Source organism: Hyperoodon ampullatus (genome assembly GCF_949752795.1).
Source record: "Hyperoodon ampullatus genome assembly, chromosome: 5".
In the NCBI taxonomy this organism is placed as follows: domain Eukaryota; kingdom Metazoa; phylum Chordata; class Mammalia; order Artiodactyla; family Ziphiidae; genus Hyperoodon; species Hyperoodon ampullatus.
Genome location: NC_136918.1, coordinates 76129483 through 76141583, shown reverse-complemented (window position 1 = coordinate 76141583; position 12101 = coordinate 76129483). Strand labels below are relative to the sequence as shown.

Here is a 12101-nt window from a genome sequence, read left to right as displayed (position 1 = left end):
TCGGGCTTACTGCAGGCCTCGTGTCCCGAGAAGGGGGGGACCGCAGGGCACCCCGTGGATACGTGGACTGGTGGTGAAGCGTTACCTAGAGAGGTGTCTCTTGCATGCGCCCTGATACCCGGCCAGGCCCCGGGCGGCCCCGCGGACACTCGACCCGGGTGTGTCTGACCCTCGGACACTGGACTCGGGCGTTTGGCCCCTTGGACATTGGGATCCGGGCGGCCCGGCCCTGCGGACACTCGACCCGGGTGGTCTGGGCCCTCAGGCACTGGACTTGGAAGGCCTGGACCCGCGCGCCGCGTCCCCGCCACCAGAACCCCGCGTCCCCAACATGGGCGCGCAGCTCGGGACGGGGCGCCGCGGCGGGGGCGGGGCGGGCGGTGGGTGTGGCCCGCCTTCGGGGTGGGGCCTCCGGGCGGGGCGGGGCGGGGCGGGGTGGGTCCGGAGAGGGTCCGCCATTGCGGTCGGGCGGCGCAGCCCCGCCGCGGCCGTCGTTTTGTGCGTTCCCGACCACCCGGCCTGGCCCAGCCGGCCCGCCCGCGCGCCACACGCCTTTGGCGCGCGCAGGCATGTCGGGCCCCGGGCAGCAGGAGCCGCCGCAGGCGGGCGGGCCGGCGGGCCCCGAGGGCGCGGACGCGGCGCTCGGCGAGGCGGGGCTGAGTTTCAGGACCAGCCAGCTGAGCCTTGTGGAGATGACGGAGATCGAGTACATGCAGCTGCAGCACATCGTCTACTCGCACATGGAGGCGGCGGCGGCCGACGGCGAGCTCGAGACGCGCGTCAACTCTTGCTTCCTGGCGGCGGCGGCGCCGGGCGCAGCGGCGTGGGGCTTCGCTGCGGCCGTGGGCGCGGCGGCGGGGTCGCGCCGCCCGTGTACCCGGTGCTGTGCCGCCTGCGCTGGCCGATGGTGGCTTCGCGGGCGCCAACCAGTGCCTGGGCCACATCGACTTCCAGGAGCTGCGCATGATGCTGCTGAGCGAGGCGGGCGCGCCCCGCGCCGCCGAGAAGACGGCGGGCGCCGACGGACCGGGCGCCGGCGCACCCCGGCCCAAGGCGCCCGACGGCGCCGGCAAGGAGAACGTGGAGGGCGCGACCGAGGTGCGGGCCAAGTGGGCGGTGCGCGTCCGCCTGGAGGACGGCTTCAACAGCATAGCAGCCGAGCCCCCGCCAGCCCCGCGCGGTGCGGATCCCCCCGAGCCTGACATGGCGCTCAACAAGTGGGTGCATCCCCCAGGGAGCGGGCCCGGCTGGATCAGGGTGTAGACCAGGGTCCTGTGCAGAGAAGCAGCAGGCTGTGTGCGGGTATAGACCAGGGTCCTTGCAGAGAAGCACCATCGTGGGTCTGGGTGTAGACCAGGGTCCTCAGCAGAGGCCACCGGCCCGTATCCGGGTGGAACCAGGGGCCTCTGCAGGGAGGTACTAGCCTGGGTCCGGGTGTAGACCAGGGTCCTGTGCAGAGAAGCACCAGCCTCGGTCTGGATGTAGACCCGGGTTTTCTGCAGAGGCCAGCGGCCTCACTGCAGCTTGCATCTTAACAGGGAGCAGACCTCAGTGGGTGTGGAGGCTGAGCTGAAAGTTTGTGTGCTCTGTGCAGGCACAGCAAGCAGATATTAAGTACACAGCCTGCAGCATTACCTTTGCGTTGTGCGCTCTGCGTCTGCATGTGGAAGAGAGATGAGTTGAGGTAAGTGCACACGTGTTCCTGAGGAACAAAGGTTTTGTCCCCAAATCACCCACCTAAATGTCAGGAGAGACCTCTGCTTCCCCTTCTGTTGACTCAGGTTGAGGCTGACCTGATCTTGCACAGATGCATCCCCTGGGAGGACAGACGTCGTGTTGTGAGGCTTTGAGTGTAAAATGCAGCTTCATCCTTCAGCCAGACTGCCAGCCCATAAGTGATCTCGCAGCAACAACTATCGGAGAGGAGTAGCCTGTCTGCTAGGGTGTCTCCTCAGCTTTCTGTCTGTCCCCACCCTGTAGTTTTCCCCATTTTGCCCATAGTCGTCAGATTTTGGAGGATGGCCAAAAAAACACAGAGATTGGTGTCAGAAGTGTAATGGGAAGGGAGGTGTAACTAAAAGATGACACACAGCCACACCTTCCAATGTGAGGAAGAAAGTTTGAACTTGTCCCCTACGACACTAGCTGATAATTGTTTTGTAGAGATTTCCATGATGGGGGGCATTCATGGTAACAGATTTGAGTTCCTATCCAGAAAATCAAATGTTAGCCATTAGAGTGTGATCGTGATTGTGGTGTTTCAGGAAACTTACCTGCCACATACTCTTCATGTGTTTCTGGGTTTCTTTTGTCTTGGCAGTTTGGTAACTCTTATTCGCCATCCATCCGAATTAATGAATGTTCCACTTCATCAGCAACAAAACAAATGTAGAACATGAGTGAAAAATAAAACAGCTGCTGCAACTACTGCTCTTCAATTTACATACCCTCTGTTTACTGCAAATAGTTGCTCTACTAGTGGAAATTCTAATCTTTCACAAACACAGGTAGGGAAAGTGATTTGCGAAGCTTTGCTCTTTTGTGTTAAATGGATAAATTGTATTTTAGTTAGGTCCCAAGGCTGTTTTTGTCTTTCATTGAGCTCGATAACTTGTTAAAATCGAGAGTATTTATGTGGTTCGGGGATATTTAAAAATCCTTAGTGCACCTAAAGTTCTTCAAGTTCATGTGAATAACTTTGACGTTACTTCTATTAAAGTGCATTTTATTTGTGCGTAGAGAGGAGATTGTCACCTGTTGATAACGTTCCTGTTGCTTCATTGTTTTCCAGAGTTGTAGTAACTCACGTTCTGTACTTGAAGCTACCAAGCATCAGGATATTGGATTGCCGAGAGCACTTTCTTTCTGTCATCAGAAGTAAATTGAATCCACTAAACAGACTTTGGGTAGTAGAAACAAAGCTTTGCCTGAGCAGGTTCGGATTAAAGTAGGAGGTAAGCGATAAAACAGAAGCTGGCAGGTGCTTTCTCCTCCTGCCTGATGTCTCTGCCCCCCTTTTTTTTTTTGGCCACGGGTGGGGGAGGGGAGAGAGGTGGTTTATAAACAAATGAAAGGATCTCGGAAGCCTGCTTGCATCTTAGGAATCCTTCTGTCCCTCTGCTCAGTCACCTCACTTGGAACATCCTTGCGAATTTTGAACATCACGTTTATACTTGGCCTGGAAACGTTGAGTTTAGGGGCTGCTTTTTCCTAACAGTAACCTCCTTAAACAGAAACATGATAGACTTAGGTACATTTTCGTTAACTGACAGCAAATTTAGGGGTTTTTTTTTTCACTCTTATTTCATACTTCATGAGTGAGGCAGGAGTCTGAAATCCGCTCAGAGCTTTAGGGGACCATCTGCAGATGGGCAAAGGATTGAGTTGGGAGCAAGAGGCCATAAGGTGATACAGACAGTCTTAGAAAGAAAGAAATTTCTGAAGGCAAACTTTGGTTACCCCTGACGTTAACCCTCAATCCGTTTTTCCTGGAAAACATTCTTTTTCGAGTTATCCAACAATAACACAGCTTACACTAAGCTTTTCAAAAGCTGATAAAGACAGGGTAGGGATGGAGCTCTCCTTCTTTCTCCCACGCCAGTGATTAATTTTCCATTGTTCTTATGACATTGCTCGCGAAAGTATATGTTAGCATTTGTAAGGTATAAAGGTTAAAATTAAAATAGTCCCTGTACTGACTACTCAGCTGAAGAACCAAAATATTACCACTACTTGTGAATTCCTCTCTATGTCTTTTGCAAAGTTATCACCATTCTGAAATGTGTGTTAAGTGATTCTTTCATCGTAGAGGGTTTGGCTTTGTACGGTACCTCGGGAATGCACATCACCACAGGTACTTCTTAGACGCCTGCTGTACTGTGATAGAAATTTGACATATTTCTGTAGCACAGGTCAAAGCTATGACGTGATGACTCCTTTTGTGGGGGGAATCTCACTTGTCAGGTGAGGGCGTGTTTAATCCTAAACCACTTAGGTTCTGTCCTCTTCTGAGCATTGCAGTTAGAATATCAGTTGTCATCTGAGAATAATTGCATATCAAGAAAATCTTTTGGAGAAACTATTTCTAGGTTTGTTTTTTTTTTCCCCTTCTGAATATCAGAAAAATGAAACAACTTCTTGGTTTTTTTATTCCTAGATGACAGTTAAAATGGGTCTTGATTTAAAAGGGGGACTTTTGATTGTATTGCTGTATAAGCTGTATTGATTACATAATACCTGGGGTGCTTTTTATTTGCGGTACGTGGGCCTCTCACTGTTGTGGCCTCTCCCGTTGCGGAACACAGGCTCCGGACGCGCAGGCTCAGTGGCCATGGCTCACGGGCCCAGCCGCTCCGCGGCATGTGGGATCTTCCCGGACCGCGGCATGAACCCGTGTCCCCTGCATCAGCAGGCGAACTCTCAGCCACTGCGCCACCAGGAAAGCCCTCTGGGGTGTTTTAATTTAGTTTATGTTCCGTTGTATAGTTTGAAACCTAGAGCCTTGTGCCGGATGTTTGTATGGAATTTTGGAGTGCTTCTTGTTTGGTTCTGTGTGCTCCTTACCAATTGATGTTTATATCTTGGATCGAAAATACCAAAAAATGTATTCGGCATTCACGAGGGTAAGTTTAGAAGAATCAAAAAATTAAAATACCACTTTTTCCTTCTTTTGCAAAGAAGAAGCGCTATGTAAACAAGCAATAAATAAGGGGAGTCGGAGTAGGATACGTCAGTTGGACACAAACATAGAACGAAGAACCCTTGGAGAGCTCCGGAATGTGGGTGAAGGCTCCACAGCAGCGCAGGGTGCTTGGCCGTCGGTGGAGTCGCCCCAGGCCGCCCTCGGGGAGCAGAGGCAGAGCGGGCCCCCACGGGGCAGGTCCCAGCGGAGGGAGAGGCACAACCTCATGGAAAGAGATAGAAGGTAATGCGTGTTGTCGGTGGTATACAGTTGTCCTAGATGCCAAGCTGGTGAGAGTCAGTGCTGGTAACAGGCACCTTTTTGTAGAAAACAATGGTGTAGGCACTTCTGTGTTCAAGGGAGGGAAAGCTGGCAAGAGTCAATGGTCACCTTGCTTTGCTAGGTGGATGGGGGTAGCCAAGACCACCCCCAGGTTTGATGATTCATTAGGAGGACTCATGGCTTTGGTTTATTTTGGGCAAAGAACCCAGCAAAGTCAGCAGAGGCGCATGGGGAGAGGTCTAGGGGCCCCAGGCGCCAGCTCCCCAGAACACCTCTCAGTGGAGCCACTCAGGATGCCTGTCACCCCCCAGCACTGGTGACATGTTCCCGGACAGCAAAGCTCCTTAGAGACTCGGGGCCATGGATCCTACTGGGGGCTGGTTGTGGGGGGTATTCCCTAGGTGGCACGCGGCCAAATCCCAGACGCCCAGAAGGAAAGCTGGTGTTTAGCATAAGCCAGTGACCAATGGTGGTGGGAACCCCCCCGAAATCTAAGTTCCCAGGTGCTGGCCGGGGCCGCCTTCCTGGGAGGGAGTCCGCCTGCACACTGGGTTACTCAGTTTTGCTTGGTTCTTTTAAGGATATTGAAGAAGGAGGAAGTTACAGCTTATGTAAGTTGTTTTATCTGTGGATTTTATTTGTGCTGTTCTGTGTAGATAGAGCTGGGTACGGGATGATTCCCTAACATAGAGTTAATTAACTTAGTCATTTATTGAGTACTTTGTACCAGTTTCTGTTTTAGGCTCAGGAAATAGAGCATTGAGCAAGAGAAATATTCATCTCTGAACCTACAGTGTGGAGCGGTGGAAATTTATTTCTTTAAAGGGATATATTAAAGCTAGGCATCTAGATCCCTTTCCTAAGGGTGTGTCCGCACATACACGCCAAGTGATGGGCATCACTGAACTCACCGTGACTCATAATGGGCATGGTTTATATTTATTTAATAAACATTTGCTGAGCACCTACCGTCTGAAAAAAAGCCTCATATGTACTACGTGTTGACGGTAAAAGTTTAAATTCTTGCTCTGCCATTCCCTAGTTTAACAACTTCCTACACATTCTTTACCTCTCCACCTGAGTCTCTCGTCTATACAATAGGTATATTACCTACTGCGTAGATGGGACACAGGAAGTAAAGAAGCTGAAGTGTAGTGTCTGGCCCAGTGCCTGCAGTTACAGAGCATCTAGTGAATTCCTGCTGTTGTTGTTGCCTTAGAAAGTTGCTCTAAAGTTCTGAGCGTACAGGTGGGGAAATAGAAACAAGGGCCGTATTATCTGAACGTAATACGTAAAAGTTAAAGATGGTCTAAGACTCCAGTTGTGATGTAAATCATCCCTAAAAAGACCAGGTTTGAGGATATTACCCGGCTGGTAGTCTGTGGTCCTTTATGAACCGGGACCCCTGGAGGATGAAAGCTGTGAATCCTAGCTTCTGTGACTTTCTTGGCACCTGGAGGGCAGGTGAGTGAAAGAATGTCCTGCCCAGAAGAAACACACACACAATTTTGCTTCCAGTTTCAGGGGGTTTGGGTCCATCCTTGGTCTAGAGACTTGGACCTGGTCCTTGCTCCTGGCCCAGGAGAAGTAAACAGGAAACTTTCCAGGGAGCGCAACTGGGCTTAGTGGGCCACTGAAGGGGGGCTGGCCGCTGTAGATGAGGCCTCAGTGAAGAGCGTCCGGGTTTTGCTGCTGGTCCCGGCTGTCGTGTAGTCGCTGCCGTTGACGGCAGCACGGGCCTGGTTAGAGAACCGAGCTGAGGCTGGCACTGTAAACGTGGAACCTTTTGCAAAAGAGCCTTCAGTATCGAGATCCCTGGGGCAGCGGCCGGCCGAGCGCCCCAGGTCGCCTGGAGTGAGGCCCCTGGGGCTGAGCGCTAAGAGTTTGTCTTCTCCGTTTCCCTTTTCTGTGCCTATAGGCATTTCCATCTTGTGTATTTCGTAATTTGGTCAAGTTCCTTATTTTCCTTGTATATTTAGTTGCCTTTGAAAGCGATCCCTGTGTGCAGTTTGTGCTGATTGGATCATTTCTGGTTATTTATAGTGTGGTTACTCTTTAACATTATTTTTTAGCGATAGACTTGGTTTATTGTAAAAAAATAAAGCTTTTCTATTTAAAACAATGATTTAATGGTTGGCTGTGTGTACGTAATAGTGGTAAACTATTATTTCTATGATTCATTCAAATATGATGAAGGTGTTTACAGCAATAAAAAAACGTAACTGTCACTATCTCTACTCACAGATTAAATAGGTTAAAAACTTCCGGACATTAATTTTTATGTGTCTTAGGCTTCCTGAATCTTTGTGAAATTTAGTTACATTGAAGTTGTAGATTGTTTCTGGGTCGGATTACAAGACCCATCAGGAAACAGGCTGAAGTGACGTCAGTAGCAACTTGGGGGGGAATTAGAATGTAGGTAGCTTAAACCCTTGTGTCCTTCCTGTTTCCTTAGTGACTTTCCCCCTCTTCCTTGCATGAACATTTTGAAAGATGTGATACCCAAAAGTCTTCCGTGATTTTCCTAAATTATTTCAGTACACATGTCATCCCACAGGTCTGTTCCGACTCTAACCAGGCTTGTGTCCCAGACACTGGGGGCACCTTGAATAAGACAGAGACCCCGTGGGCTGGAGGGAAGCGGCTAAGAGGTCGAGGGTGAATGGACCACCTCCATCCCGGTGTGGGGTCTGGTTGACATGCTGCAAAGATGGCTCTCCCTGCTGCACAGCAGGGAGACTGGACTCCAGGAGGAGAGGTTGGGGGTGGGCAGGAGTGGAGACACAGACCCTGGTCAGAGGCCGCAGCCGCTCTGCTGTGACTGGCCAGGGCCCGCGGTGCTGGATGTAGGGCTGCTGGGCAGAGGAAGTGGGGATCACGGTGGGGCGTCTGGCTGGAGCAGGTGGGCGGGTGGCGCCGTTTCCTGAGATGGGAAGACGTGTGGACGAGCAGGATGGGGTGGGGCGGAAGCCACGTTCTGTGTCCGACGGGCTAGGTTTTCAGTGCCCAGGAGGCGTCAGGTGGAGAAGTTGAGAATGAGTAAACGAGTCTGCAAGCAGGTGGTTCTCTTTGTTTTATTTTTCTAATGAGCACAGAGTTCACTGAACACCTGCCCTCCCCTCACCTAGTGTGAGCCGTCAACATTTCCCATGTTTAACACACACGTGCACGCGCACAGCACAATTTCAAAGACAATGACGGATGTCATGACCCGTCACCTCTGAATATTTACGCCTGCGTCGCCCACGTAACGCCAGTGCCGTTTTCACACCTCACAAGGTCGATAGTCATTGTCTTATACCATCTACTACCCAGTCCGTATTCCCATGTCCCCCAGATGTTCTAAAGGTGACTTTTATGGCTGCGTGTTTTTCCAAAGCAGCACCCAGCCATGCTCCTGTGTTGCATTCAGTGACGTTTTTCTGTCTCTAAGCTATAGCAGTCCTCCGTACCCCACAGTTTCTATTACGGCACTGAGATTTGGAAGAGATCGGGCCAGACAGGTGCCTGTAGAACCCTGGATTTAGATGATTCGTTGTATTTATTTATGGTAATTAAAAATTTTTATATAATTTTAAACTTGCAGGAAAATTGCAAGATGAGTGCTGAGAGCTCCTTGTGTGCCCACCCAGCTTTACCCAGAACCCCCGGTTGTTCACATTTTGCCCCATTTGTTCTGTCTCTCGCAGTCTCAACCATTTGATGGTAAACTGTGGGCACCATGCCCCTTGATACCCAAACACTTCAGTCTGTGATTTTAAAGACTATTACATTATCTTACATAACCAGAATACAATGGCCCAAATCAGGACACTTAACATTGCTGTAATACTCTTATCTAATTCAAATTTTGCCTCTTGTCCCAATAACATCCTCTACACCATTTTCCCCCGTCCAGCCCCAATCCAGGATCACTGGTGACACAGTTGTTGTGAGGTGACATTTTGGGGTCATGACCTTGAACCCTAGCCAGGCTCTGGGGCTGTGGGGCAGTCTCTCACTCTGTGCTCCCCTCTCCTCTGTCGTGTCACCATCACAGTCATTGGGCAGGACGGTGGCGCTGCCCCCCTGCTTTGTCTTCCCTCCTCCACCTGAAGACGGGCTGGGGGCCGCCCCGCACCCACTTGTCCTTGCGCACCAGCCCCAGTTATCAGGTGCAGCTGTACTATTACTTCTCCCTTTCCTGTGCAGTAGGAATTCTGTCCTTTTTATTTTAAATTTATTTTATTGAAGTATAGTTGATTCACAATGTTGTGTTAATTTCTGCTGTAGAGCCAAGTGACTCAGGTGTATATATATGTATATACACATATATATACACACACGTATATATATATATATATATATATATATATACATTCTTTTTCATATTCTTTTCCATTATGGTTTATCACAGGATACTGAATATAGTTCCCTGTGCTATACAGGGAACTGTAACCCTATATAGGGTTAGGACCTTGTTTATCCATCCTATATGTAATAGTTTGCATCTGCTAACGCCAAGCTCCCACTCCATCAATCCCCCACCCCCACCCCCTTGACAACCACCAGTCTGTTCTCTATGTCTGTGAGTCTGTTTCTGTTTTGCAGATAAGACTGTTCTTTTGTAAGAACAGCATTTTGTCTATTTCTCCCATTTATTTATCACATTGTGATCAGTGAAGATGGTAGTTTTTAAAAGCTTGTTGAGACTTCCATTGTGACCTCTTATGTGGTCAATTTTTTTAAATTCTGTGTTTATTTGGAAAGGATGTGTGTTTGGCAAATTCTGTATGTTTATTAGGTTGAGGTTACGAACTGTGGTTCAGGCCTTTCCTGTCCTCTCTTGTCTGTCAGACCTGTGGTTCTGAGAGCCCCCGTGGCATCTCCCGCCGTGACTGGCCTTGTCCCATGTCTGTGGGGCTCTCAGCGTGGCTGAGTGTCGGGGGCACATCCTCCCACCTGGGCCCCGAGGTTTGTCACCCCGCTTGGTTTCATTAACCCTTTTCCTTTAAGTCTCTCGTCTCTCTGTACAGATGACACCAGTTTTCTTCCTCTTCCTGACTTCCTGGTATAATTTCTTGACATGTAATTGGAACAGTCTTTCTTTTTTCCTACTAAAAATAGTTTTTATTATTGACCTTCTCCTATTTACAAATTTAATGTGAATATCCAACTTTGACCAGAGGTCATCTCCGGGTGTCTGATGAGTTGTAAAAATCCCTTCAAACTCAGCTATTTCGCTTACGTTTCGTTGAAATAGACGCTACTTGAGAGAGCAGAGTAACAATTACTAGCTTCCCTTTGAGGCAGTCAAGGGCGGGAGGTGTCCACTTGTCTCCCTCTTTCACGGTCACCCCAAGTTCCCATGAACTGAGTCCCAGGGACCTCGTGAGAGTCTAGATTGAGCTACCCCTTAACCCCACTGCTGGCAGAAGTATTCAAAATAAAGACGGGTGCCCAGGGCTATCCACCTCATTTTATGACGATTGTTTAGAAAATCTCTTGAAGTACTTTCTGACATCTGAGAGATGATTCTTGTCTTCCTTCGGACTTCTATTTAGGTATTCTCAAAGGTAAATTCTACCTTCTGAAATATAGGCAAATATTTTATAGTTGGGCTTTGGGTGTCAGAATATAGAAACCAATATATCAAACTATGGTTCATCTTACATTGCATTAAGACCCGTTGAAAATCTTTTAAATTTTGGGAAGGAAATTAGAATGTATTTATGTGCAGATATAGCTTCTGAGCATAGACAGTTGTTGCAAATGGCAGATGGCCTTGGTTGGGATGCCACTTAGCGTGTGGACAGGTGGAGTGCTCCAGCCGTTCCAGATGACTCAGAAGTCAGCGCAGTGGCCGCAGAGAGAGCGCTTATACTTCCCTTCCTGGACACAAATTAAATATCAACCTATTGTCCAGCAACAAAGAGACAGCACAATTCAAAAATGGGCAAAGGACTTGAATAGACATTTCTCCACAGAAGATAAGCACGTGGCCAATAAGCACATGAAAAGATGCTCAACATGACTAATGATCAGGGAAATGCAAATCAAAAGCACTTTAATGGATGTGAGATAGCAGTTCACACCCATTGGCTGTGGCTCTTATAAAAGAAAATAACAAGTGTTGGTGAGGATGTGGAGAAATTGCAGCCCTCGGGATTGCTGGTGGGAATGTAAAATGGTGCAGCTGGTGGTTCCTCAAAAAGTGAAACACAGAATTACCATATGATCCAAAAGAATAGGAATTACCCAGAAGAATAGAAAGCAGGGACTGAAACAGATATTTGTATACCAGTGTTCGTAGCCGCTTTATTCACAGTCACCAAAAGGTGGAAACAATCCAATCAACAGTCGAATGGATAAGCAGAATGTCTGTACAGCCAATGGATTACTATTCAGCCATGAAAAGGAATGAAGTTCTGACACATGCCTCACAATATGGATGGACTTCCAAAACAGGATGCTGACCGGGAAGAGGCAGACACAAAAAGACAAATACTGTATGATTCCACTTACATGAAGTACCTAGAGTCATCAGATTCATAACGTCAAAAAGTGGAATGACGGGTTCCAGAGACTGGTGGAGGCGGATGGATGGAGGGTACATGTTTCACAGGGACAGAGTTTCAGTTCGGGGAGATGAGAAAATGCTGCAAATAGATAACGGTGATGTTTACACAAAATTGTGAATGTACTTAAGCCACTGAATTGTACACTTCCAAATGGTAAAAAATGGCAAATTTTATGTTATATATATTTTACCGCAATAAAAACATATAAACTTAGACTTAATTGTTTAGGAATGCTGTGCTTAAAAACAAAAACTTACAGAAATGTATACATGCACAAAAACGGAGAGACTAGAATAATGAACTCCCGTGTGCAATAACTCAGCTTCAGGCATAACTTTGTTTCACCTATACATCGCCATCCTCCCACCGTCACTGAGTTATTCTAAAGCATTTCCAGATGTCATATCATTTTCATTCACAAACGTATCTCTAAAAAGAAAAGGGCTGTTTAAAAGCACAATCACGTCATCATCATCTTCCTTAATCTCCATCCATGTCCAGATTTCTCTGATTGGCTCACAAGTGTCTTTTTACTGTTGACTTACTTAAGTCAGTATCCAAACACTGCATGTGGTTCA

General features: G+C 48.4%; 1 pseudogene across 1 annotated transcript; it reads left to right on the top strand.

Annotated features, from left to right (window-relative positions):
• Nucleotides 1–569: 569 nt before the first annotated feature.
• Nucleotides 570–4928, top strand: LOC307053906 (transcription factor-like 5 protein; annotated as a pseudogene). The gene is made up of 4 exons: nucleotides 570–1217; nucleotides 2321–2507; nucleotides 2792–2954; nucleotides 4678–4928. The product of its transcript is annotated as a transcription factor-like 5 protein (transcript).
• The last annotated feature ends 7173 nt before the right edge of the window (nucleotides 4929–12101 follow it).